The 27,139-nt window shown below is 44.3% G+C and overlaps 1 protein-coding gene and 1 long non-coding RNA gene across 3 annotated transcripts in view; one reads left to right on the forward strand and one right to left on the reverse strand.

Annotated features, from left to right (window-relative positions):
• The window catches only part of CARD11 (caspase recruitment domain family member 11), a 139,518-nt gene that overhangs the window by 97,662 nt on the left and 14,717 nt on the right, over positions 1 to 27,139 (reverse strand). The gene's annotated exons all lie outside the window — the stretch shown is intronic.
• The window catches only part of LOC129053690 (uncharacterized), a 28,587-nt gene continuing 4,303 nt past the window's right edge, over positions 2,856 to 27,139 (forward strand). Inside the window, exons 1-2 of the long non-coding RNA XR_008518475.1 lie at positions 2,856 to 3,206; positions 22,067 to 22,249. This is a non-coding gene — a long non-coding RNA (uncharacterized LOC129053690). The remainder of the gene's footprint in view (positions 3,207 to 22,066; positions 22,250 to 27,139) is intronic.

The raw sequence follows: 27,139 nt of genomic DNA on the forward strand, positions 1-27,139 counted from the left end.
GCGGTGACAGTAACAGATAACGGGTGACGAGAGAGTGAGGAGCTGCCACACGAAATATTGGCAGCCATGGGGAAAGAAAGGGGAGGCTGTAATAAAAAATACCACCAAACTACATTTAAGTAACGCCGAGGTGATGACACAGACCAATAAAACCAGGGAACGCACAGTGAAGGTTGACACGCCATCCTTAAGGAGCCTCCCCGGCTTGTTTCTGCAATAGCAACTCACATCCATTTAATCACCTTTCTGACATGAAGCGTTCCCTTCTTACATTGGGATAAGAATGGCTCGTCACCCCTCCCACCCCCTCCACCCGCCTGGCTGTGTATTTCAGAAAGTTCCTTGGAACTTTCTCCATCTTCTCTCCCTCCCAGTGGTTTTCAAGCAGAGAAGGCCAGCTCATCAAGAGACATGCATGCCAGTTAATAGAATTGCTTCGTTCTAACGAAGCTGTTCCTTCTCCCGCAATCCAAGAGCTCTCTGGCCATCCTGTTCCCCATTTGACACACGGCGACTCACGTTCCTCCGGGCCCGCTGAGGACTGAACGTGGTAATCCTCATCCTGCTCTGCGGCTGCCCCGAGAACAGCAGCCTCACTCCTGGGGCTTCTGGGCAGCCACTTTCCTTGGCCACCTGGACGCTCTTGGGTCAGTCCTCTGCCTCCCAGGCTGGGCCACTCTTTCCAGCTCAGGAACCACCCAAGTGTTTCCAACACAGGAAGCCCTTTCTCAGGGACAGCACTTCGTATCTTTCTTGAACTCATCTGGGACTACTTCCCGAATAATGTGGTGTTTTTTTGTTTTTAAGAGATGGGGTCTTGCTACGTTGCCCAGGCTGAAGTACACTGGTTATTCACAGGCGTGATCATAGCACACTACAGCCTCAAACTCCTAGGCTCAAGCAATCCGCCTGCCTCAGCCTCCTGAATAGCTGGAACAATGGGTGTGTGCCACTGTGCCCAGCTCAGAATAATGTTTTTAAATACATAAAAGAACATATAGGCTGGGTACAGTGGCTCACGCCTGTAATCCCAGCACTTTGGGAGGCCGAGGCGGATGGATCACTTGAGGTCAAGAGTTTGAGACCAGCCTGGCCAACATGGTGAAACCCTGTCTACTAAAAATACAAAAATTAGCCGGGCATGGTGGTGCAGGCCTGTAGTACCAGCTACTCAGGAGACTGATGCAGGAGAATCGCTTGAACCCAGGAGGTGGAGGTTGCAGTGAGCTGAGATTGTGACATTGCACTCCAGACAGTAAACAAGAGTGAAACTCCATCTCAAAAACAAACAAACAAAAAGCTTCTGCGGAGGCCTCAGGAAACTTACAATCATGGTGGAAGGGCGAAGGGGAAACCAGCACATTTATGTCAGGAGCGGGAGGAAGAAAGAAGGGAAAGGTGCCACATCCTTTTAAACAACCAGATCTGCTGAGAGCTCACTCACTGTCAGGAAAACAGCAAGGAGGATGTCCATCCCTCCCCATGATCCAGTCGCCTCCCGCCAGGACCCTCCTCCAACACTGAGAGTCACAACTCGGCACGAGATTTGGGCGGGGACACAGAGTCAAACCGTATCACTCGGCCTGCCAAAATGCGAGGATTACAGATGTGAGCCACCACACCTGGCAAATTGGGTCATTCTTATCACACCCACCTAAAACAGAGTTGGGAGGGGAGGAGGTAAAAAGCACCCGGGACACACAACATGGCTCCAAAAACGAAATTCTCTGCAAGCCCCAGCTGCGGACACTGCTGGCTGTAACCCGAAACAAGTTTTCTCTAAGAGCTACTGAAACAATCTGCTATGACTCTAAGGTTAGTTTTACCCACCGCTGTCACTCACCAATCGGGGCTTGCCAGCTCCCCAAAACTTCACTGGTGACAGTGAACTTGAAGAACAATATGTAACACTTCTGTTTTTAAAATAAAACCTCTAACCTTTGTTCTTTGGACATAATGAAGACCACCCAGGTCTGTGTGTATGTCAAAAATTGTAATTCTTTTTTTTTTTTTTTTGAGGGGTCTTGCTCTGTTGCCCAGGCTGGAGTGCAGTGGCCTCATCATAGCTCACTGCAGCCTTCACCTCCCAGGCTCAAGAGAGACTCCCACCTCAGCCTCCTGAGTAACTAGGATGACAGGCATGTGCCACCACTCTCGGCTGATATAATTTTTTTTTTTTTTTTTGTAGAGATAGGGTTTCACTATGTTGCCCAGGCTGGTCTCAAATTCCTGGGCTCAAGCAATCCTCCCCCCTCGGCCTCCCAAAGTGCTGGGATTACAGGTGTGAGCCACCGTGCCCAGCCCAAATTTCAGTTCTTACTTCTCAAGTAAAACTTCTGAATTTCAGAGATTCGTCTCTATAGTTTATTTGATGTCAACAACTCTTATACCCCCAGTGCCTGGCCCAGAGCTCAATAACAACCACCAAGCGTGTGGAAGAGTCTGATCTGATTCTAACCCTACAGTAAAGGACCCCCCACAGTCATTTGGAGGCCATGAACACTGCGGCAGATGGTACAAGGTGGTCTGCTAGTCTCCTGCCTAACTAATCATCACAGCCTGGCCTATTAAGAACAGTTCCTTGCCAGAAGAGCCTCTCTTTTGCCTTACCCTATTGCAGCATCAGCTTACTGGTGGGTTTTGGTAAGAACCCGAAGTCAAGAAGGGCAAGCGAATGATGCCTCCACGTCCGATCAGCGCCAGAAGGTGCTGCTGCGACCTCTTCTTCCCCGCTCCCCCCAATCACTTCTTCCCTGCCTGGACTCACTCTGTGGGAAGTGACGGTATCTGAGGACTGCAATATGCTCCACGCCAGGCCCCCATCCATCACCAGCTTCCCGCCGGTTACCATGGAGACGGAATGTGGGGTCCCCACTGGGATGGGACATTCAGAGTCCCTGGGAGAGGGAGTATTTGTGGGCAAAGGGACACTGTGAGATCCAGGACCACCCAGAGTGGGGCCACGCAGAGGTCCACGCAGGCAACAGAGGCCAACGGGGAAGGAGGCAGCTGAGAAAAACTGCTGGATGTGCACAGAACTAAGGGCAGCATCCGTGAGCGTCTGGAGGACCAGACCAACCGCATGCGGAACTCTGGTGAGCTGAAGAAACCAGACCCCGCCAATGGCACAGAGGTCTGGGCCAGCCAAGAGGTCAGCAGCTCCTTAAGTCCGCAGCCCACCGTGAAGACACCACATGCCTTCCCAGGTAGGGAAACACTGGATAATCTCAATAGTCACTTCTGCAGCTATCTAAGACATGCCTTCATATATATATGTGTGTGTGTGTGTGTATATATATATAGAGAGAGGAGCAAATGATAGCATCCATAGGAAAGCTTAGTTCAGAGCCTGCCACATAGAAACTCAATATATCTCTCTCTATATATCTTTCTCATATATTATATATGTAACAATATATAATATTGATATATGATAGATACAATATATAATTATATATAATATCATATATACATTATTGTATATTACATATAATTATATATAATATATTTATATGAAATGTATTATATGATATATAATTAAATATATATTTACATTTTTAATTTATTATATTTTATTATATATTATACATAATGTATATCATATATTATATATTTATAAATTATAAATATATAATCAAATATATTTATAAATTATAAATATAATCGAATATATTTATAAATTATAAATATATAATCGAATATATTTATAAATTATAAATATATAATCGAATATATTTATAAATTATAAATATATAATCGAATATATTTATAAATTATAAATATATAATCGAATATATTTATAAATTATAAATATATAATCGAATATATTTATAAATTATAAATATATAATCGAATATATTTATAAATTATAAATATATAATCGAATATATTTATAAATTATAAATATATAATCGAATATATTTATAATTTATAAATAATCAAATATATTTATAAATTATAAATATATAACCAAATATATTTATAAATTATAAATATATAATCAAATATATTTATAATTTTAAATCAAAAAATATATTTTAATAAATATATATTTAAATATATAATATATAAAAATAAATATAAATTTAAAATATATTTTACTATATATTTATAATTATAAATATTTATGTTATACATAATTTATATATAATATAAATTTATTTATAAATATAAATATATATAATATAATAAAAATTTATATACAATATAAATTTATAAATATTTATAATTTATTGTAATTATTGTTTTTTATGAGACGGTCTCGCTGTGTTGCCCAGGCTGGTCTTGAACCCTGGGGCTCAAGCGATCCTCCTGCCTCAGCCTCCCAAATAGCTGGAGTTACAGGAAGGCACCCCTGCCCCTGGCTTAACGCAGGCCTCTAATGAGCCTAGCAGCATGCTGGATTTCTTTTGACAACAGAGGCTGGCCATAGGAAGATAAGGAAAGAGTCTAGGAAGAGACCAGGAACCTGGCTACACCTTAGTGGGGTCACCCTACACTCAGGATATGGGGCTCCGTTTTGTAAGCTCAAGGAATTTACTATTTCCTCCTTCATTCTGGTCACTGAATGCTTAAGAGGCTGACTCATACCATAATGCTTATTTATTTGGGACAGGGTCTTGCTCTGTCACCTAAGCTGGAGTGCAGTGGCACAATCACCGCTCACTGCAGCCTTGACCTGGGCTCAAGGAATCCTCCCACCTTAGCCTCCTGAGTAGCTACTACTACAGGAGCTTGCCACCATGCCTGGCTAATTAAAGAAAAATTATTATTATTATTATTTTTGTAGAGATAGGGTCTCGTTATGTTGCCTAGGCTGGCCTTGAACACCTGGGCTCAAAGTGATCCTCCTGCCTCGGTCTCCCAAAACACTGGGATTACAGGTGTGAGCCACGGCACCTGGCCCTAATTTACCTTTTTATTATAAGTGGCCATTGTCTTCTGGGGAAGCATGATAAAGTGGACTTTGGAGGGAGGCAGGCCTGGGTTTGAACCTGGCTCTACCACTTACTGGCTGAGTGAGGAGGGAAAGTGGCTTGAACTCTCCAAGCCTCGAATGCTCTACCTGTCGAATGAGAGTGATGACAATATATAAACTTCACAGGGTTGCTTAAAGGAGCAAATGAAATCGTACATAAGAAAGCTTAGTTCAAGGCCTGCCACACAGAAACTCAATAAATATTTCCTGTTAACTACACAGAACTGTGTCCCTAGGAGACAGTGTGTTTAGCCAAAAAAAAAAAAAAACAAGAAAAACAGTGAGGAGTTGGGTGTGTGATGTGACCAAATGGATTGGTAAGCCTGGGTATCGCAGGACTTCTCAGATCCTTTGCACATGAATGTTGCCAAGAGAGGTGCAGCACGCAGCATTTCCCAGCGTATCTGACCATGGCACCCTTGGTTCACGGAGCAACTCACAAACTAGTGGTCTGTGTGGCATACACTTTGAGAAACATCATCACAGGCCATGTGTCCATCAACCTGGAGAAGCTGTTGAACTCACGTGCACTCTGGGGATGCAACTGTTCAGAGAATGAGGACTGGTCGGTAGCATCAGGCCATTCCCTCCCCAGCAGTGTGGAGGGGAAAAGCACATGCACAAGTCTTACTCTTGGACAAGAACACCGCCTTCAGTCAGGGCACCAATATCCATGATGGATAAGCTCAATGAATGAGATCACTTTGCATTCAGTTACATTCTGGCTTGGAGTCTACTGATGAGGTGTGGGAAGGACCTGGTCACTGCGGAAACTCGGCTCAATTCATCTTTTAGGGCAAGTGATCCCTGCTGGGAATGGCTCATTCATTTCTCTTCAATTCCTATCAGGTGGAATTTCAGGGCATGGCATTTTCTGAGCCTGCTCCCAAATTCTGGAAAGAGGGAGGGAGTGGGTGGAAATGAAGAGGGCTTGGGACGAGACAGTCAAACAAGCTCTACTGCAACCAGCAGGGTGCCTGGCCCAGAGCATGATAAACCATCAAGCCACTTCCCTGCCTATGAAATCAAAACCATAACAGCTCCTCCACTGTGGGTGGTGAGTTAATATTTATACACTCTATAGATTTATTCTAGAAGAGAATATAATATTCTAGAAGAGAATATTATATTGACATTATAATAAAACAACATTGAATGAAATGACATCAATACCCTCTTCCGAAAAACTCATACTTCAGCTTGGAAGACAAACCAATACACCAGAGAATCAGAAAACAAGAAGACAATTGTACATCTTGATTTTAGCTTCTGACCAATTTTCTATGATAACCTTGAGAACAAGATGATAGAATTGGGACTGACTGGTTTTCCTCATAGGTGGTCGAACAGCATTACCTAAATAGTATTGATAATAGCGTTATCTTTGTGCTGAATACATTTTAAAAACCTTAGAGAGGGTCTAAGGGGTCAGATGAAAGAGCTCATTTCTGGACCCTGTTTTGTTCAACACCTTTGGCAATGATGTGTGTGATGACATACAGGAGAACCTTATCAGATTTGCAGGTCACATAAAGTTGGGAAAAATGTTTAATATGATAAATGCACTCATCAATATTCAAAAAGACTTGACAGGCAAGAAGATAGGGCCCAAACCACAAGATGGAATTCAACAGAAATTAATGTAAAGTGCTGAATTTTGCCTTAAAATTTTGCCCAAGGCCAGGATGGGGGAGAACTAGCATGGCAGTGGCTTGTGAAGGAAGGAAGGAAGGAAGGAAGGAAAGAAGGAAGGAAAGAAGGAAGAAAGGACCGACTTTATCAGATTTTAGCCAGTCACACAAAGTTGGGAAAGATGGTTAATATAATAAAGAAGGAAGGAAAACAGGAAGGAAAAAAAAGAAAGAAAAAGGAAGGAAAGAAGGAAAGGGAAGAAAAACACTGTGGGCTTTTAATTAACTAAATGTTCAATGTGACCCGGTAATGTAATAAGCGACACTTAAACCATAAGGGGAGATTATATGAAGAAGGCAAACTGTAGATGCTGTAATTTCTCCCTTCGCTCCCACTCCCAACCCAGTGGATACAAAATTATGAGAAATCATTTTATCGCTAGCAGACAGGATGGAGCTGAAAGAGAAAACCCAAGTTCAGGAGGCTGCAGGAAAGACCAACTCCAAGACCGGGGACGCCAGATACAAAGGATAGCTCTAGGGTGACGAGTTAGAGCTCTGCCTGAGACAGGGACAGCTGCCCGGGTTGAACCTCCTGCAAACTCCCCTCACCCCATTCCATGGCCAGGCAGCACCCCAGGGAGATGTCTTCCCTCCTGCAGACAGACTGTGGGCCTGGCGGTCAGAGAGGCAGGACGGTGCTTGTAGGGAGGGTTGGGCTGTGCAGGTGAGACCCAGGAGGAACAGGAAGCCTCAGATCCTAGAAAAGGAGTCCCTGAAGTCCCTACAACACAGCAGGGATCATCTCATGCTCACAAAAAGGCTGCAGGCACAGATACAGTCAGAGCAGACCATTTGGAGAGGATGTCCAACGTGAACATGGTCCTCTCACCAGGAAACACTAGACACTGGAGGAAAGTCAACACCATAAGAGAAACAACCAAGCACAGTCAAGGAAAGCGTTCACAGGGCCAGCAGAACAAGCCATTAGAATGTGTATGCTTCATGTCCTCAGAAAGACACAAGAGAGCATTGGCTCCACAAATAGAAATTAAAACAAAACATCACTGCTGGGCACGGTGGCTCACGCTTGTAATCCCATCACTTTGGGAGGCCAAGGCTGTCGGATCACGAGGTCAGGAGATCAAGATCATCCCGGCTAACACAGTGAAACCCTATCTCTACTAAAAATACAAAAAATTAGCTGGGCGTGGTGGCGGGCGCCTGTAGTCCTAGCTACTCTGGAGGCTGAGGCAGGAGAATGGCATGAACCCAGGAGGTGGAGCTTGCGGTGAGCTGAGATTGCACCACTGCACTCCAGCCTGGGCGATAGAGTGAGACTCCATCTCAAAAAAAACAACAACAAAAAAAAACAAAACAAAAACCCAAAAACATCACCAAAACAACAACAACAAAATCAAACAGTAGATGGACTGAATTTACAGAATGGACACAGCTCATGACCAAATCACTGACTTAGAAGATGGAATTGAGGAATTCTCCCACAATCCAGGGAAAAAAGGCATTGGGGGTGTCCTGGATAGGATAAAAGAAAAGTTAAAGAGATGTGGAAGATAGATCCGGAAGTTCCCACGTTTGTCTTACAGGTGACCTAGCAGGAGAAAATGAAAAGAACAGAGAGGAAGATAAACTCAACAAAACTCTAGAAGAAAAGCTCCCAGAATTGAAAAAAGATATGAATCCTGAGCTCAAAAAGATGCACAAAGTGCCCGGAAGAATGAAGGGGGGAAAAAAAAAACCACAGCAATTCACGTGATGCTGAAGTCTCAGATGCCAGGCTTGCAAGAAAAAGTCTTGAAAGCTTGCAGGGATCTGTTACCTGCAAAGCTATAGAATCAGATGGATCAACTGGCAATACCTGGTCCAAGAAGACAGTATCTTTAACATTCTAAGGAAAAACAATTTTGAAACTAGAATTCTATATTTAGCTCGACAATGATTTCAAGTATAAACATAGAAAAAAAAATTTCACACATGCAAGCACTTCATTTCACAATGAAACCATCACCAAAAGTAGTACATCGGCAAAGAGGAAGAAAGACTCCAAGGGGAAGAAATAGGATATAAGGAAAAATGGTTGCCGGTTATGGACTGCACAGCATCCCCTGCAAAGGCATATGCTGAAGTCATATGTTGAAGTCCTAACCTTCCGTAGCTCAGAATGTGACTGTATTTGGAGAAAAGGTCTCTAAAGAGGTAACTAAGCTAAAATGAGAGTTAAGTGGAGCCCTAATCCAATCTGCCTGCTGTCCTTATATGAGAATACATTAGGTTCGTGCAAAAGTAATTCCAACCCATGCCATTATATAATGGTAAGAACCACAATTACTTTTGCACCAACCTAATAGAATTTGAGGAAAAAAAGTAACAAGTAAGATTTTTATGCTATTTTTGAGACAGGGTCTTGCTCTGTTGCCCAGGCTGGAGTGCAGTGGGGCCAGCATAGCTCACTGCAGCCTTGATCTCCCAGGCTCAAGTGATCCTCCTGCCTCACCTCCTGAGTAGCTGACACTACAAGCGTGCACTACCATGCCCAGCTAATGTTTTAATCTTTTGTAGAGACAGTGTCTTACTATGTTGCCCAGGCCAGTCTCAAACTCCTGGGCTTAAGCGATCCTCCCACATCAGCTTCCCAAAGTGCTGGGATTACAGATGTGAGCCACTGTGCCTGGCCACTTTTCATGCTATTAAGCATGAATGCTTGCATGCCTCACAATCTGGCTTCAAAGCACATAAAGCAAAACTGATAGAAATACAGGAAGAAATCGGTAAAGACATTGCCACAGTAAAGAGACTTCCTGCAGTCCTCTGAGACGGGGACGGCAACTGCAGGGAGAGATGATTCAAATAATTAGCATGTTTGCTCTAATAGAGCTAAAGAACTCTGTACCCAACAAATAGAAGAAAAAAAACTCTTTTCAATTACACATGGAAATTCTACAAAAATTCAACACGGATTAGCCACAAAGGAAATTTCAAGTAATAATGAAACGCAGAAATAGCATATGGCATATTTGCTGACAAAGACATAATAACATTTTTAAAATGAGAAAAGAATACCCCCTCTAATCTATAAACCAGAATATTTAAAATTATTTAAAAATGAACCATAATGAGAGCAGAAACTGCTAGAATCAATATGAGAGTGCAATAAGGTGGCTAAATCCAAAGTCAACTTGCATTTCTCCAGATATTAAATCATATTATAAGACTACAGGCCACAGTGGCACAGAAACAGATAATTAGATGAACAAAAGTCTAGCAGACAGCCAGTGTAGGTGTAAAAATTTAGTGTATGATTAGGGTGACATTTCAAACCAAGGTAGAAATTCAAGTGCTGATGGATAATTTGCTAACGATTCAGAAAAAATTATGTTCCTACCTGCCCCTTTGCATAATTTGCAGATAGATGAATGACTTATAAATGAAATAATAAATTCCAAAGTATTAGAAGAAAAAAAACTATTAAATACACCGATAACCTTCGTATAGGAAAGGCCTTCCTAAAGAAGGAATGGTACGCTAATGTCATTTAGGAAAAGATTGATGCCTTCGTGTACATTGTAATTTATAACTTCTATGTGGTGAAAAACAGCACAACAAAGTTAAAGTGTAAGTTATGGTCCAGGAAAACATCTGTAATATATGAAATAGAGATTAATGTGCAGACTGTCAATAAGAAAGAGACGAGGCACGTGGTGGGAAAGAAAAGGAAGAAACTGAGCAGGAATTCACAGAACTTTACACAACCAATGAACATGGCAGTAGTAATTAGGCTCACTGATAAGGAAAAGAATTGGAACATTGAGATTCCATTCTGCGCTTGAGTTGGAGCTGCAAGACAGGAGTGAGAAAAGAGCTCACCTCCACCAGGCACCGTGGCTCATGCCTGTAATCCCAGTACTTTGGGAGGCCGAGGTAGAGGATCGCTTGAGCCCAGGAGTTCAAGACCAGCCTGGGCAACATAGTGAGACCCCCCCCATCTCTACAAAAAAAAGTCAAAAAATGAGATGAGAAGATGGTTTGAGACCGGGAGGTTGAGGCTGCAATGAGCAGTGATATCCATTCACTTAATCCCACAACAACCCTGTGAAGTGATTTTTTTTATTTTTAATTTTGAGATGGGTCTCACTCCGATCACCCAGGCAGGCTGGAGTGCAACGGTGCAATCACTGCTCATTGGTACTAGCAGTTTCTGCTCTCATTATGGTACAGCACCTGGGACAGGATCAGCGGCCAGTAAGCATAGGCAGTTGCTATCATTATCATCAGCATGTTTCCACCATCTGAGTGGCAAACGTTTTCAAGCTGGATAATATAAAGTTTTGGCAAGGGTGCAGGGAAAAAAAGGACTCTCCGACTGTCTTGAGGGGAATCTAAATGGGTCCAGCCAGTTTTTGAGGGCAATTTGGCAATATCCGTGAACATACGCCACCACACATCTGACACCGGGTGCTGCTGTGTGATTGTGTCTCCCTGAAATCCTATGTTGAGATCCTAATCCCAAGGAGATGGTATTAGGAGATGAGGGAGAGCACCTCACCCTTGGGAGTCGGTTAGATCAGGGGGTGCTGAACCCTCGGGGATGGGATTAGGACACTTATAAGAGAGGCCCCAGAGAGATATCCTAGAGAGACCCCTTGCCCATTTCACCATGGGAGGACACAGCCAGAAGGCACTGTCTATGATGAAGCGGGCCCTCACCAGACACTAAATCTACTGGTGCCTTGTTCTTGGACTTCTCATCCTCCAGAACCATAAGAAATAAATGTTTGTTGTTTGTAAGCTGCCCAGTCTATAATATTCTGTTATAGCAGCCTGAATGGACTAAGCTGCCCAGCAATTCCTATTTGGCGTCCAACCTAGAGAAACATTTCAGCCCTCTGCACGTCCACGGGCACACAAAGAACAGCAAAAGGTTGGAAGCCATCTTAAATGCCCATCAGAGACACCACACCTTTTTTTTTTTGTTTTTTTTTTGAGATGGAGTCTTGCTCTGTCACCTAGGCTGGAGTGCAGTAGTGCAATCTTGGCTCACCGCAACCTCCACCTCCTGGGTTCCAGCGATTCTCCTGCCTCAGCCTCCCGAGTAGCTGGGACTACAGGTGCCTACCACCACAACTGGCTAATTTTTGTATTTTTAGTACAGACGGGGTTTCACCATGTTGGCCAGGCTGTTCTTGAACTCCTGACCTCATGTGATGCACCCACCTCGGCCTCCCAAAGTGTTGGGATTACAGGTCTGAGCCTCTGTGCCCGGCCTCATATGGTAATATTGTGTTTAACTTTTGCCAAAACCTCCCAGCTGTTTTCCACGGCAGCCGCACCATATTACATTCACACCATGATTTCTTCTTTAATCACAAAATGCAAGAGAAATTCTGGGAAGGGAGTGCGAATGCCAGAGGGAGCCCCCAGGAAAGGAAAGGTTTGTTGGGCATCAGTGAGTGTGCAGGAGGGTGGAATCTGCCCGGGGCCAAGAGGAAGGCAGGCAGGCCAGTGTTCAGACAGGAGCAGAGCCGGCAGGGCCTGGGGAGGGAGTGGGCTGGGCCTATGTCTGGGCAAAGAGCTGGGCTTGAGTGCATAAAGTCATGGGGAAGTCTATTTAACAGCGGCCGGGGAGGGGTGTTGAAGTCTTTTATGCAGAGACTGGCCTCAGGCAAGGCCCAGCCCACCATCTGGTCACCTGCAGAAGGACCCCTTGCCCCTTCCCTTTTAGGTGTATCCTGGAATCTATTGGAAGACGCAGGAGGGTGAGAGGGCAGTGGCAGACCGGGTAATGAGGTCGCTGGTCCTCCTGACCCTGCCGTGCAAAGGCAGGGCACCCGGAACTGTCATCATCTGCTTCCAACTGTCATAAAAGAGATGTGGCGAGCGGGGAGGACATCAAACTAGGTTTAACATGCAATTGAACCAGGGACTGAGCCGCCTCCTGCATCTTCTCTCCCTGACTTTAAAATGAACTCCCAGAAGCTCCAGCAGTGGGTCAGGCAGAGCCAATTAAAAAAAAAAATTAACTCAGCACCGTGCCCACAGAGGAGCTCAATAATAGGGGGGGATGACAGCAGTGGTGGTGAGGGCACATGATGGAACAGCAGGCCCTTCAGTACTGCCCTGGAGACCCGCGGGCTGCATGCACATCAGAAACATCTCTGCGGAGCCCCTGAAGCCTGCATTGCTGCAAGCGGGAAAATGGACTGCTGCACCAGCACTTCTGGTGGCCAGCGACAGGGTCTGCCTCCCGTCCTGTGGACGGGAGCCCAAGAGTTTGAGGCTCCAGACGTGGAGGCAGGAGTCACTCCAGAGCAGGGAGGGACCAGCAAGCCCCTCTATGAGTTTCCTGGGATTCATGTGTTAATAATAAAGTGCCATAGACAGGGCGGCTTCAACAACAGACATTTATCATCTCAGGGTCCTGGAGGCTGGTGTCCAAGATCAAGGTGACAGCAGGGTAGGCGTCTCCTGAGGCCTCTCTCCCAGGCCTGTAGATGACATGTTCTCCCTATGACCTCACAAGGTTGTCGTTCTGTGAGCATCTCTCTCTGATCTCTTTTTTTTTGAGACAGAGTCTCGCTCTGTTGCCCAGGCTAGAGTGCAATGGCGTGATCTTGGCTCACTGCAGCCTCTGCCTCCCAGGTTCCAGCGATTCTCCTGCCTCAGCCTCCTGAGTAGCTGGGACTATAGGCACGTACCACCATTCCTGGCTAATTTTTGTATTTTTAGTAGAGACAGGGTTTCACTATGTTGGCCAGGCTGGTTTTGAACTCCTGACCTCAGGTGATCTGCCCGCCTCCGCCTCTCAAAGTGTTGAGATAACAGGCATGAGCCACCAGGCCAGACCTCATTTCTTCTTCTTATAAGGACACCAGTCACATGGGATTAGGGCTCACTCCCATGACCTCATTTAACTTAATCACCTGTTCAAAGACCCCCATCTCCAAATACAGTCAAATTGTGAGGTCCTGGGGGCTAGGCCTGCAACATATGGATGTGGGGGGACACACCAGCCCATGATCCCCCAGCAACATATGGATCTGGGGGGACACATCAGCCCATGATCCCCCACGGGGGCTTTGGCCCTGGAGTGGCCCCAGGCTTGCCTTCTCCTCACCTGGCTGCATCAGGTAACTCTGGCTGGCAACACTTCCAGACTCTCTGTCCAGAATCACCCCAGGGAAACAACAGAATGTGTTGAGACTCTTACTGATGATACCAGCCGGCTGGGTATGGTGGCCCACACCTGTGAACTTTGGGAGGCTGAGGAAGGAGGATTGCTTAGGCCAGGAGTTTGAGACCAGCTTGGGCAACAAAGTGAGACCTCATCTCTACCAAACATTTTAAAATTAGCCAGGGGTGGTGGCACACACCTGTAGTCCCAGCTACTCAGGAGGCTGAGGCGGGAGGATCACTTGAACCCAGGAGTTCAAGGCTGCAGTGGGCTGTGATCGAGCCACTGCACTCTAGCCTGGGTGACAGAGCAAGACCCTGTCTCTAATAAAAGAAAAGATAGCAGTATTAGCCACTTGACCCTTCCCCTGGGGCTGCGTCCAGGAATCACAAACTCTCAGAGGCATTTGAACAAGAGCAACTCCATCTTGAATAGAAGCTGGGTAAAATAAGGCTGAAACCTACTGGGCTGTATTCCCAGATGGTCAGGCATTCTAAGTCACAGGATGAGGTGGGAGGTTGGCATAAAGACCTTGCTGATAAAATAGGTTGCAGTAAAGAAGCCGGCTAAAATCCACCAAAACCAACATGGCGACAAGAGTGACCTGTGGTCATCCTCATTGCTACACTCCCACCAGCGCCATGACACTTTACAAATGTTACGGCAACGTCAAGAAGTGTGGTCTAAAAAGGGGTGAATAATCCACCCCTTGTTTAGCATATCATCAAGAAATAACCCTAAAAATGGGCAACCAGCAGCCCTTGGGGCTGCTCTGTCTATGGACTAGCCATTCTTTTATTACTCTACCTTTTTTTTTTTTTTTTTTGAGATGGAGCTTCACTCTTATTGCCCAGGCTGGAGTGCAATGATGTGATCTCAGCTCACTGCAATCTCTGCCTCCTGGATTCAAGCGATTCTCCCGCTTCAGCCTCCTGAGTATTACAGGAGCCCACCATCACACCCAGCTGATTTTTGTATTTTTAGTAGAGACAGGGTTTCACCTTGTTGTCCAGGCTGGTCTTGAACTCCTGACCTCAAGTGATCCACCCACCTTGGCCTCCCAAAGTGCTGGGATTACAGGTGTGAGCCACTGCATCTGCCTGGCCTATTCCTCTATTTTCTTAATAAACTTGCTTTAACTTTATTCTGTGGACTCACCCTGAATTCCTTCTTGCATGAGATTCAAGAACCCTCTCTTGGGGTCTGGATCCGGGTCCCTTTCCAGTAACAAAATCACCCTCACCGCATCCTCCATGAAATCTCACAGCATCTCAGTGGAAATTTAGGTAAGTATCCAATTGGCAGGTAAGAAACGGTCCTGGAGAACCGGACTCAGAGCGTCCCCCCATCTTCCACCTCTTTATTGGACACCACAAGATTCATACAAAAAGGTAGAAATTGGATGCACAACCAGCAGGATGGGCATGGCAGGCAGTGGAGTCCAGCTTTACCTCCGAGGGGGATGGGCTGCCCGGCTCAGGCTGCCCAGGATGGAGAGTGTGGACAACCTGGACCCTGTAGATCAAACAGGACGCTGGAGGTGCCAAGCCATGAGTGCTTGGGAGAAACATCAGGAGGAAACAGGGCTTTTGCATTTCTTTCCACATCAGTCCTGGGTCCCACTAAGGCTCCTGGAATGATTGATTTTTGGTTTGGCCGTATTGTTGTCTGAGGCGTTCAAACCACAGCGACTCCATCTTGAGTGAGGCCGAGGAAAATAAGGCTGGGACTTGGTGGGCTGCATTCCCAGAAAGTTAGGCATTTCTGGCCTCTAGATGTTAATGCTTAAGAGAACAGACTGATAACGTTTACTAAACAGACCCAGACTTGGGAGTGTCCTGATATTCTGATATCTTTTTTTTTTTTTGAGACAGAGTCTTGCTTTGCTGCCCAGGCTGGAGTGCAGTGGAGCAATCTCAGCTCCCTGCAATCTCCACCTCCTGGATTCAAGTGATTCTCCTGCCTCAACCTCCCAAGTAGCTGGGACTATAGCACATGCCACCATGACTGGCTAATTTTTATGTTTTTAGTAGAGACGGGGTTTCGCCATGTTGGCCAGGCTGGTCTCGATCTCCTGGGCTCAGGTGATCCCCCTACCTTGGCGTCCCAAAGTGCTGGGATTACAGGCTTGAGCCACCCCACCTGGCCCCGATATCTTGAGAACAAAAGCATTCCTAATTTTGCTTTAAAGATAGTAATATCAATTCTTGCAAAATGTAGTAATTAAGAAAATTAATCCTTCATCACAAATCCTTGTAGCAGAGTACATTTCCCCATGATTTTCTTTTTTTCTTTATCCTATATATAAACAAGTATTGTACCTAGGTAGACGCATCCCTCCTCTTACTATTGGGACCGCCCTGCTCTGTCTATGGAGGTAGGTGTTCTTTCACCCTTTTTTTTTTTTTTGAGACGGAGTCTCGCTCTGTCACCAGGCTAGAGTGCAGTGGCACGATCTTGGCTCACTGCAAACTCCGACTTCTGGGTTCAAATGATTTTCCTGCCTCAGCCTCCCAAGTAGCTGGAACTACAGGCGCACATCTCCATGCCCAGCTAATTTTTGTATTTTTAGTAGAGACGGGATTTCACCATGTTGGTCAGGCTGGTCTCGAACTCCTGACCTCAGGTGATCCGCCCACCTCGGCCTCCCAAAGTGCTGGGATTGCAGGCATGAGTTACCGTGCCTGGCCCACTTCACTTTCTTAATCAACCGGATTTTACTTTGCACTGTGGACTTGCCCTGAATTCTTTCTTGCACGAGATCCAAGAACCCTCTTTTGCAACATCGTCACCCTGCAACATCGTCACCCTGCGCCTGAGCTTGCCAGCAAGGATGGTGGCGTGGGAGGAAATGGACGTTGTGACCAGTGAGGGCTCCTGGCTGAGAACACAGCCCAGCCTTCCTCAGATACTGTGACTCAGGTGCACACGAAACACAGGGGGAGAACCGGTGTGGGGCACAGCGGAGACCCTTCCTCTCTGAGCACCATGAAATCATGTCAAACCTGGAAACTTCTGGCAACCCATCAGATGACGCAAAACATTGAGAGCTTCAACTGAATCCAAGGTCCCAGGAAAACAACGTTCTGGGACACTTACCAGAAGTCCAAGTATTTGAATGCAAAATAATTCTGCGCGGCCAGACGTGGTGTCTCACGCCTGTAATCCCGGCACTTTGAGAGGCCAAAGCGGGTGGATCACCTGAGGTCAGGAGTTCAAGACCAGCCTGGCCAACATGGTGAAACCCTGTCTCTAGTAAAAATACAAAAATTAGCCAGGCGTGGTGGTGGGCGCCTGTAATTCCAGCCAGACTGGGCAACAAGAGCGAAACTCCATCTCAAAAAAAATAAAAAATAAAATAAAATAAAAATCTGTGCTCTTGGAACTATATGTCATTTACGTTAAATGTGCAGAAATCTACTCATTGCCCTCAAGGGCTGTTTCCTAACCTCCAGAATATTCTCCCACGTTCAGGCTGGGAACTTTTTAAGGGCAGGGCCTGTTTTGTGCTGTCTTTGCATCTCCTTGGCATGTGTTAAAATCACTTGTGGAGTTTTAAAAAATCCATTACCCCAAATAATGAAGCAATTAGTTGTGGTAGGGCCTAGGCAACGGCAATTTTAAAAGAGGATTCTGACCGGCAGCCAGGGCTGGGAACCATTGCACCAGAGCCCCTTGCTTTAACAAGGACCCACATGAAGGGTGAGAGGAGAGGCAGCGGAGGAGAAAGGGGGTCTAGGTGAAGCTTGTGGACTGAGCAGAGCTTCTCCAGGTTTACTGTGTGTAGGAACCCTCTGGGCTCTTGTTGAAGTCGTTCACAAGGTCTGGGGTGGGGCCTGGGAGTCTGCATTTCCAACACAGGCCCAAGAGACGTCAGTGCTGCTGGTCTGAGGACTGCACTTTGAGGAGTAAGAGAAAGGGGCACCAGGAGAAAATGCTTCCAGCTGGATTTCCAGTGAAATGCATATACATTTCTCTCTGCTCCCTCCTGAAAATGGAGCAATTCACCTGTTAAGAAATGAAATGTGTGTGTGTTTTCATATGAACATAAAGAACAGAGAAGATGACAGTAGATGAGAGATGTTGACAAAATTTTGGAAGATGGAAAGCAGATAGAGACTACCATTTCTGGGGAGACTACTGCTATGGTCTCAATGTGTGTGTCTTCCCCCAAATTCATAGGCTTGAATTCCTTTCCCCCAAGGCAATGGTGTTAGGTGGTGAGGCCTTTGAGAGGTGATTACGTCATGAGGGTGGGGCCCTTGCAAATGAGATTAGTGCCTTTATAGAAGGTATTCCAGAGAGTTCTTTCACCCCTTCCACCATGCGAGGACACGGCTCTGAAACACAGGCCCATTAAAAGAATTAAACGTAATCACAGATTATAGAACATTTCCCCTCCCCCACACTTCACCACTACACTGACAGGCCTCCAGTGTAATCACAGTGGATTAGAGCTGAAAGAGCTGCAAATCACAGACTTGCTCTAAGGAGGAATATACAGGGAAGCCCAAAGTCAAGAGACTAGACAAAAGCAAGGACATTTGAGGAGTCTGAAGCTCCTAGTACCTTGAAATACAACAAACATTAAACAGAACCTGAATCTTAGCAAGATTCACAGAATCTTCACACTAATGGCTCATTTTTCTCAGTTCCTATTACCTAATACAGCATGTATGGCTGTCAACAAAAAAGTATAAGGTATACCAAAAGGCAAGAGAAAACACTCTGAAAAGACAAATTGATGATCAGAACCAGACTCAGATAGGACCTAGATAGGGAATTTAAAGAAGAAGACATTGATGCAGCCAACAAACATGAAACAGAGCTCAACATCACTGATCATCAGAGAAATGCAAATCAAAACCACAGTGAGATACCATATGTTGAGGGCCCAAATGGAAAAAAATTAGACAGTATGTAAGAACAGATGGCTAAAGTAAGCAGACAAATGGAAACTCCATGAAGGAATCAGAAGGACATGCTAGAAATAAAAATCACAGAATAGAAAGGAAGAATGCCTTCAGTGAATTCATCAGTAGACTGCACATGGCCAAGGAGAGAATCAGTGAGCTTGAATACAGATGACTATAATGTCCCAAACTGAAATGCAACGAGAAAAAGGAATTTAAAAAAATCTGAATCCAGAATCTACAGGGAACTCAAACAAAGCCACAACAACAACAACAAAAAACAAGCAACCCCATTAAAAAGTGGGCAAAGGACATGAACAGACACTTCTTCAAAGAAGACATTGATGCAGCCAACAAACATGAAACAAAGCTCAACATCACTGATCATTAGAGAAATGCAAATTAAAACCATAGTGAGATACCATCTCACACCAGTCAGAGTGGCCATTATTAAAAAGTCAAGAAACAACAGATGCTGGCAAGGTTGTGGAGAAATAGGAACGCTTTTACACTGTTGGTGGGAATGTAAATTAGTTCACCCATTGTGGAGATGGTGTGACGATTCCTCAAAGACATAGAACCAGAATACCATTTGGCCCAGCAATCCCATTACTGGGTATATACCCAAAGGAATGTAAATCTTTCTATTACAAAGATACACGCATGCATGTGTTCATTTCAGCACAGTTCACAATAGCAAAGACATGGAATCAACCTAAATGCCCATAAATGACAGACTGGATAAAGAAAATGTGGTACATATATATACCATGGAATACTATGCAGCCATAAAAAGGAATGAGATCATATCCTTTGCAGGAACATCGATGAAGATGGAGTGGAAGTTGAACAATGAAAACACATGGACACAGGGAGGGGAACAACACACACTGGGGCCTGTTGGGTGGTGAGGTAGGGGGAGGGAGAGCATTAGAACAAACAGCTAATGCATGCTAGGCTTAATACCTAGGTGATGTGTTGATAGGTGCAGCAAACCACCATGGCACACATTTACCTATGTAACAAACCTGCACATCCTGCACATGTACCCCAGAACTAAAAATAAAAATTAAAAAAAAAATCAGGGCAGAACATCCAAGAAGTACTGAATAATATCAAAAGTGTGTAAGGCATACTTGGATAAGCAGAGGGAGAAGAAAAGAGAAGGAAGCAAAAGAAATACTTAAAGTGGTAAGGACCAAGAATTTTGCAAAATGAATGACACAAATCCAGGAAGTTCAGAGAACACTAAGCAGGACAAATAAAAAAACACCCCAAGGCATATCCTGTCCAGCTGCAGAAAACCAAAGATAAGGAGAAAAATCTCAAAAGGGGTCAAAGAGGGAAAAAAACCCTACCTTATCTGTAAGTGAATAATGATAAGAATTACTGCAGACATCTCATCAGAAACCAAGTGAGCAAGAAGAAAGTGGAGTAAAATAGTGACAGAAAAAAAACCACTGACTTAGAATAGAATTCTGTGAAGTAGTCCTCAAACGTGAAGGAGAAATAAAGACTTTCTTAGATAAGCAAAAACAGAGAGAATTCATAGCAGACTTGCTCTGCAAGAAATGTTAAAAGAAGGTCTTTAGCACAAAAAAAATGATACAGAGAAAGGAAGAACAATGGAGAAGAAATAACTAAAAGTAAAATAAGATCTTTTTAAAAATTCTTAATTGATCTAAAAGATAACTGTTTTTAAAGTAATAACAGTAATGATGTATCAGGTAATTCTAGCAAATGGATCAGTGAAGTGATGGACAGCCGTCTCAGAGAGTCAAGAAGAAGGAATTGGGAATTCTGTTACAAGGTATCTTCACTACATGTGAAACAGTATAGTGTTATTTGAAGGTGAATTTGGATTAGCTAAAAATGCATTTTCTAAATTCTAGGACAACCACTAAAAATATTTAAAAAGAAATATAGTTGATATGCTAAGACAGAACATAAAATGCTCAATTAAAACCTGAGAAGTCGGCCGGGCACAGTAGCTCACATTTATAATCCCAATGTTTTAGAAGGCTGAGGCGGGAGGATTGCTTGAGGCCAGGAGTTCGAGACCAGCCTGGGTAATATACTGAGACTGGGTATCTACAAAAAAATACAAAAATTAGGTGGGTGTTGTGCTGTGTGCCTGTAGTCCCAGTTATTTGGGAGGCTAAGGTGGTAGGATGGCTTGAGTCCGGGAGGTTGAGGCTACAGTGAGCTATGATGGCACCACTGCACTCCAGCCTGGCTGACAGAGTGAGACCCTGCCTCAAAAAAAAAAAAAAAAAGAAAAAGAAAGAAAGAAAGAAGAAAAAACAACAAGAAAACACCTGGGAAGTCAGAAAACGAGGTCAGGGGGAAGAGAGCTTGGTATTCGTTCAGAGAAAGACAAGTAGATGTAAGGAATAAAACAGACTTTGGATTCAGATTTGAAGCCATGATTATTTGAAAATTTTGATATATCAGAAACTTGGCATTGCAAATCAGTGGGGAAAAGATGCTGCAAAAACAACTGGATATTTCTTTGGAAATAAATTTAACTGGATTTCTCCCATAAGCCATTCACATAAATAAATACCATGTACTTTAGTGTGAAATCTTATTGCTAGCATTTCTTATGATATATTGATCTATACAGATCATCCCCGATTTATGATGGCTCGACTTACAAGTTTTTGACTTTACAATAGTGCAAAAGTGATAGGCATTTAGTAAAAACTCTATCTCGAGCACCCAAACCATTTTGTTTTTCACTTTTAGTATGGTATTCAATAAATGCCATGAGATATTCAACACTTTATTAGAAAATAGACTTTGTGTGAGAGGATTTTGCCCAATTGTAGGCTAACGTAAGTGTTTTGAGCATATTTAAGGTATCCCAGCCTACCCTAGGATGTTCAGCAGGTTTGCACTAAATGTAATTTTTTTTTTTTTTTTTTGAGATGGAGTTTTGCTCTTGTCACCCATGCTGGAGTGCAGTGGCGCGATCTCGGCTCACTGCAACCTCCGCCTCCCAGGTTCAAGAAATTCTCCTGTCTCAGCCTCCTGAGTAGCTGGGATTACAGGTGCCCGCCACCATGCCCGGCTAATTTTTGTATTTTTTAGTAGAGACGGGGTTTTACCATGTTGGCCAGGCTGGTCCTGAACTCTTGACCTCAGGTGATCCACCTGCCTCGGTCTCCCAAAGTGCTGTGATTACAGGTGTGAGCCACCACGCCCAGCCTACTAAATGCATTTTTGACTCACATATTTTCAACTTATGATGGGTTCAACGGGATGTAGCCTTATCATAAGTCAAGGAGTATCTGTATATTCTTTTGTCTGAAATTTTCAAGAAATCTAACTTACAATTTCAAAACGTTTACAGACTTTACATTAGAGAAGGATGAAACCTGAGTGCCTAATGGGGAACAGCTGGCGAGGAGAGAGACAGTTTTCTCTGCAGAACCCCAGAAGAGCTCAGAAAATGGAAGCACCTTGCACTGCAAGAGGTGGTGTGCAGGGCAGGGCTGGGGCCAGCAGATGAGTGGAGGAAATGTAAAAAGAACAGGTGAGCCCCCAGATTCCCTCCCCAACTGATAGGAGAAGGTAGGTTTACTCACTGGAAAATTATGGGGACAACAGGTGTGGGGATAAGGTGCCATCTGGAAGGGTAGATGATTAAAATGTTGGAAGAATGGGATTCAGAAGTGGGGAGGGGCAGGCTACAGGACTGCTATTTTTTATTTTAAGTCATGTGATAGTATTTGATGTTTTATTTCTATTTCTAGTTTTAGACAACATCTCACTCTGTTGCTTGGGCTAGAATACAACGGCATGATCATGGCTCACTGCAGCCTCAACTTCCTGGGCTCAGGCTATCCCCTCACCTCAGCCTCCCGAGTAATTGGGACTACAGGTGCGTGCCACCATGCCTGGATAATTTTTTGTATTTTTTTGGTAGAAACAGGGTTTTGCCATGTTGCCCAGGCTGGTCTCAAACTCGTGGGCTCAGGCAATCCACCTGCCTTGGCCTCTCAAAGTGCTGGGATTACAGGCAGGAGCCACCAAAACTGGCTGTGTTTGACTTTTGTAAACCAAGTACATATATTGTTTAGATAAAAATAGAAAGCAAGCTTAAAAACAAAGAAAACAACCGCAACCTAAAATTAAGGTCTCTTCTGGATGTGGTCATTGGAATGGCTTTCTCCACTGTGGTCCAGAATGAAGACCAGGAAGCAGCTACCCTGGGAGCCCATAGTCTCTCCAGTGGAAAATCCTGCCCCTCAAATCTGCAGGCGTCACGCCCTGCCATAATGTCAGTGGGGCCAGGCCTCAGGGAGAATAGGTGTTTGGTTCAGGAAAATAAAGGGTGTTCTTGCAATGACTTCACAATTTCTTCCCAACTTGGCTCTTCTCTCATTTTTCCCCCTAAACTCAATCATCCATCACTTACCTTGGACTTGCTTCAGGTCACACTATTTATAACAATAGAAGCAGCATTTTTGGCTTGTCACCTTTCTCCAATGGAGCCCAGATTGCCTCTAAACCTTTAATGGGCATACAGAGTACCTGGGAACCTTGTTAAAATGCAGTAGGTCTGGGGTGGGGCCTGGGAGTCTGCCTCATGGGAGCAGCCCCAAGGGGAGGCTAACGCTGGTCCCTGGAACACACTCTGAGTAGCAAAAGGACTTGAGGCAACTTTTTGGGGGTGATGGAAATGCTCTAAATCTTGATTGTGGTTACATGGAGTATATACATACATTGATCAAAATGCACTGAGTTTATTAAATGTAAATTATACCTCAATAAAGTTGATTTTAAAGGAAAAAACCCATTCTAGATGAATTACAGATATAAATGTGAAAGATGAAACAATAAGGCTTTTAGAAGGAAACATAAACTTTAGGATAGGTGAATGCTTCTTAAACAGGACTCAAAACAAATTAACTATAAGAAAAAAATACACACATGAATTGGACTGCATTAAAATTAAAAACTTCTGTTCATCAGCAGACTATTAAGAGAGTAAAAAGGTCAGCCATAAACTGAAAAAAAATCCACAATACATATATCTGACAAAGAACTCATGTCTATCATATATAAAGAACTACTACAATTCAATAAGTAAAAGAAAACTCAATAGAAAAATGGGCAAAACACTTAAACAGGCACTTTGCAAAGGAGGCTATCTGAAATGGACAATAAACACATGAAAATGTATGCTAATTAGTCATAAGCAAAATGCAAATTAAAGCCATAAAATTATTTGTTTTGCTTAAACACCCACAAGAATGGCTAAAATGAAGACACAGACAATTCCATGTGTGAGTAAGAGTGTGGAGCAACTGGAACTCTCATACACTACTAATGGGAGTGTAGACTGAAATGACATCCTTAAAAACTATTTGGTAGTATTTATTAGAGCAGAACAAAAACATAGTCTAAGATCCAGCAAATCTACTCTTGAGGGGCCAAACACATATTTCCAAAAGACACATAAGAATGAATGCCTGGCTGGGCATGGTGGCTCATACCTTTAATCTCAGCACTTTGGGAGTCCAAGGCAGGAGGATTACCTGAGCCCAGGAGGTCGAGACCACCCAACTCTACCAAAAAAAAAAGAATGAATGCTTCTAGCAGCATTATTCAATGTAGCCAAAAATTGGAAACAACTCAAATAACCATCAGTAGTAGTATAACTAAAACGTTATACTACTCATTGGCAATAAAAAATGAATTATTGGCAATAAAAAATAATTGAGTGACTGCCGCAAGCAACAACATGGATTAAGCTAGGGTTGCCAGATAAAATAGAGGACATTCAATTACATTTAAATTTTGAATTAAAAACAAATGATTTTTTATTTTTGAGACGGAATCTCACTCTGTTGCCCAGACCAGGCTGGAGTGCAAGTGGTGTGATCTCGGCTCACTTCAATCTCCGCCTCACGGGTTCAAGCGGTTCTCCTGCCTCAGCCTCCTGAGTAGCTGGGATTACAGGCACCCGCCACCACACCTGGCTAATTTTTGTATTTTCAGTAGAGATGGGGTTTCACCGTGTTGGCCAGGCTGGTCTCAGATATCCAACCTCAGGTGATCTGCCTGCCTTGGCCTCCCAAAGCCCTGGGATTACAGGGTGTGAGCCATTGTGCCCAGCCCAAATGATTTTTATTTTCATTTTTTTTAGCACAAGAATGTCCTATGCAATATTTGGGACATACTTACACTAAAAAATTCTTATTCTATTAAATGTTATTATATTACAATATTGTTTTTTAGCTGGTCATGTTCTGTTTCTTGATCTGGGTGTCACTGGGCGACCTGGGTGTGTTCACTTTGTGAAAATCCACTGAGCTACACACTTAGGATGAGTGCAAGTCTCTTGTGTGCATTCGCTACTTCAATACAAAGTTTATCTGAAATCACAATAAAACTATCCCTGGCCCGTGGCCCATTAAATGAGGGCCTGCCTCTTGCCTTGAGGGACCCATCTGTTGTCGTCTCTGCTGTCTGTGATCTCTGTAACCGGTGCATCCATCCCGGCTTGTAGCCGCTGCTCAGAACGCCCCGGCGACGCACCCTTGCCCACAGGACAGCATCTGCCCTCCTTGGCACAGCACTCCAGGGCTCCTGTACCCTCCCCTGCCCCATTTCCACATCCTCACATCTTTTTTCCAGCGCTGACACTAACCACACCACCACGGCTCTGTGCCTGCCACTTCGCCTGCTGCTCTGCCAGGCAAAAACCTATTTATTTTCCCAGTCTCATTTCAGCTTCTGTCGGCTCTGGGAGGTCTTTCCTGACTCCTTCAGGCAGACCTGTCTGTTCCTCTCTGCAAGGTCTGTCTTCATTTCAAGCATCTGTTATAGCAACTCCATTACTTCGCAACTGACTGTTTATACATCTGTCTCCTCCCCGGACGGCAGGCTTGCTGGGGCGGGGACCCTGTCTTTTTGTCTTTTTATCCCTAGCAACTCACAGAGTGTGCGTGTTAGGCTCTGCGTATGTGTTAAGTGGGTCATGACAGTCACGGGTGTTAATGAATAGGGACCAGCAGAGAGATCGAAGGGCTCTGTAAAGGGTTCACACTTAATTTTAGAATTAGAGATGGCAAAACCCTGTGTCTACAAAACAAAACAAAAACCAAAAATTAGCTGGGCATGGTGGTGCATGCCTGTAGTCCCAGCTCCTCAGGAGGCTGTATTGGGAGGATCACTTGAGCCCGGGAGGTGGAGGCTGTAGTGAGCCATGATCCTATCGCTGCACTCCAGCCTGGGAGACAGAGTGAGACCCTGTCTCAAAAAAAACAAAAAAACAAAAAAACAAAAAAGAAAAAAGAAAGAATTGGAAAATGATGCTGTAAGTCACTCTGCTAATGAGTGGCCAGTGTCTCATTTGACTTCCCAGGAGAAGGGTGCTGGTCTTATCCCCCATGTCACAGATAGGAAGAAAAGAGCTGAGCAGTTCAATGGTTTGCCCAAGGTCACGTGGCCGGCACGGAGCAGACCACACACTCATGGCACTGGCTGTTCCGTGAATCACAGCAGACGCTGAATCACTAAAATGTGCTTCTGGGACAGGCAAGTCAACAGAGGAAGTGCCTAGTCTGTCCCGGGCCACCTTTTGACTCAAGCAAGCTTTCTGGCACCTCTCAAATCAGTCCCTGTGGGTGGCCACCCCCTCTCCCATGGAATGGCTCACCGGGAACGGGGTAACACCTCAAACACCTAAACACAGCGTTCAGCTCCGTCCAGACACTCTCGACTCCTGCCTGAGATTTTCAGCTTTTAAACAAAACAAAAATCTGATTCACTGTTTCCAGTCCTATAGGAAACTTAGGTCCTTTATTTATCTGCCACTAAAAAAAAAAAAAAAAAAAAAAAAAAAAAAAAAAGAAGAAGAAGAAGGAAAAAAAAAAATCAAACCAGAAAAAAAGCCCTTTATGTCTTACAAGGGTTTTGAATGCATCTCATTTCATACAGCACCAAACATCGATCATGACAGGGGCTCCAGGATGAAGCCCAGACTAAAAGACAGAAGGAAATGAAACGCATTACAATAAAACACACACACTAATAAATAAGGGCCTGGGCGATGAATCCAGCTGGGAATATACCACTGGCAAGAAGAAATGCCCCAAAGCTTTACCTAAACCAAATAATAGAAGAACAGATGGCTCCCCCGGGTCTCTGGGAAAAGTTAATAGATCCAGGAGGCTGCAGAGGCTTTGTTTGGGATTTGGGCAGAAAACACAAGGCATTCACCAGATTCAAGGTGAAAGAAAGAGGGCTTGTAGATTTAGGGACAGGGACATTTTCTTCAGATAACAAAAATAGATATGTCTGGGTATCTCCGCCGGGCTTCCACAGGCTGCAGGGCACGTGCCCTCTCCAGAAATTAACCAGGGCTGCACTCAGCAGCACGCTAGGGAGACCGACTGCTCCTAGCTGCCCAACT

Source organism: Pongo abelii, chromosome 6 (assembly GCF_028885655.2).
Source record: "Pongo abelii isolate AG06213 chromosome 6, NHGRI_mPonAbe1-v2.0_pri, whole genome shotgun sequence".
NCBI classification, from domain to species: domain Eukaryota; kingdom Metazoa; phylum Chordata; class Mammalia; order Primates; family Hominidae; genus Pongo; species Pongo abelii.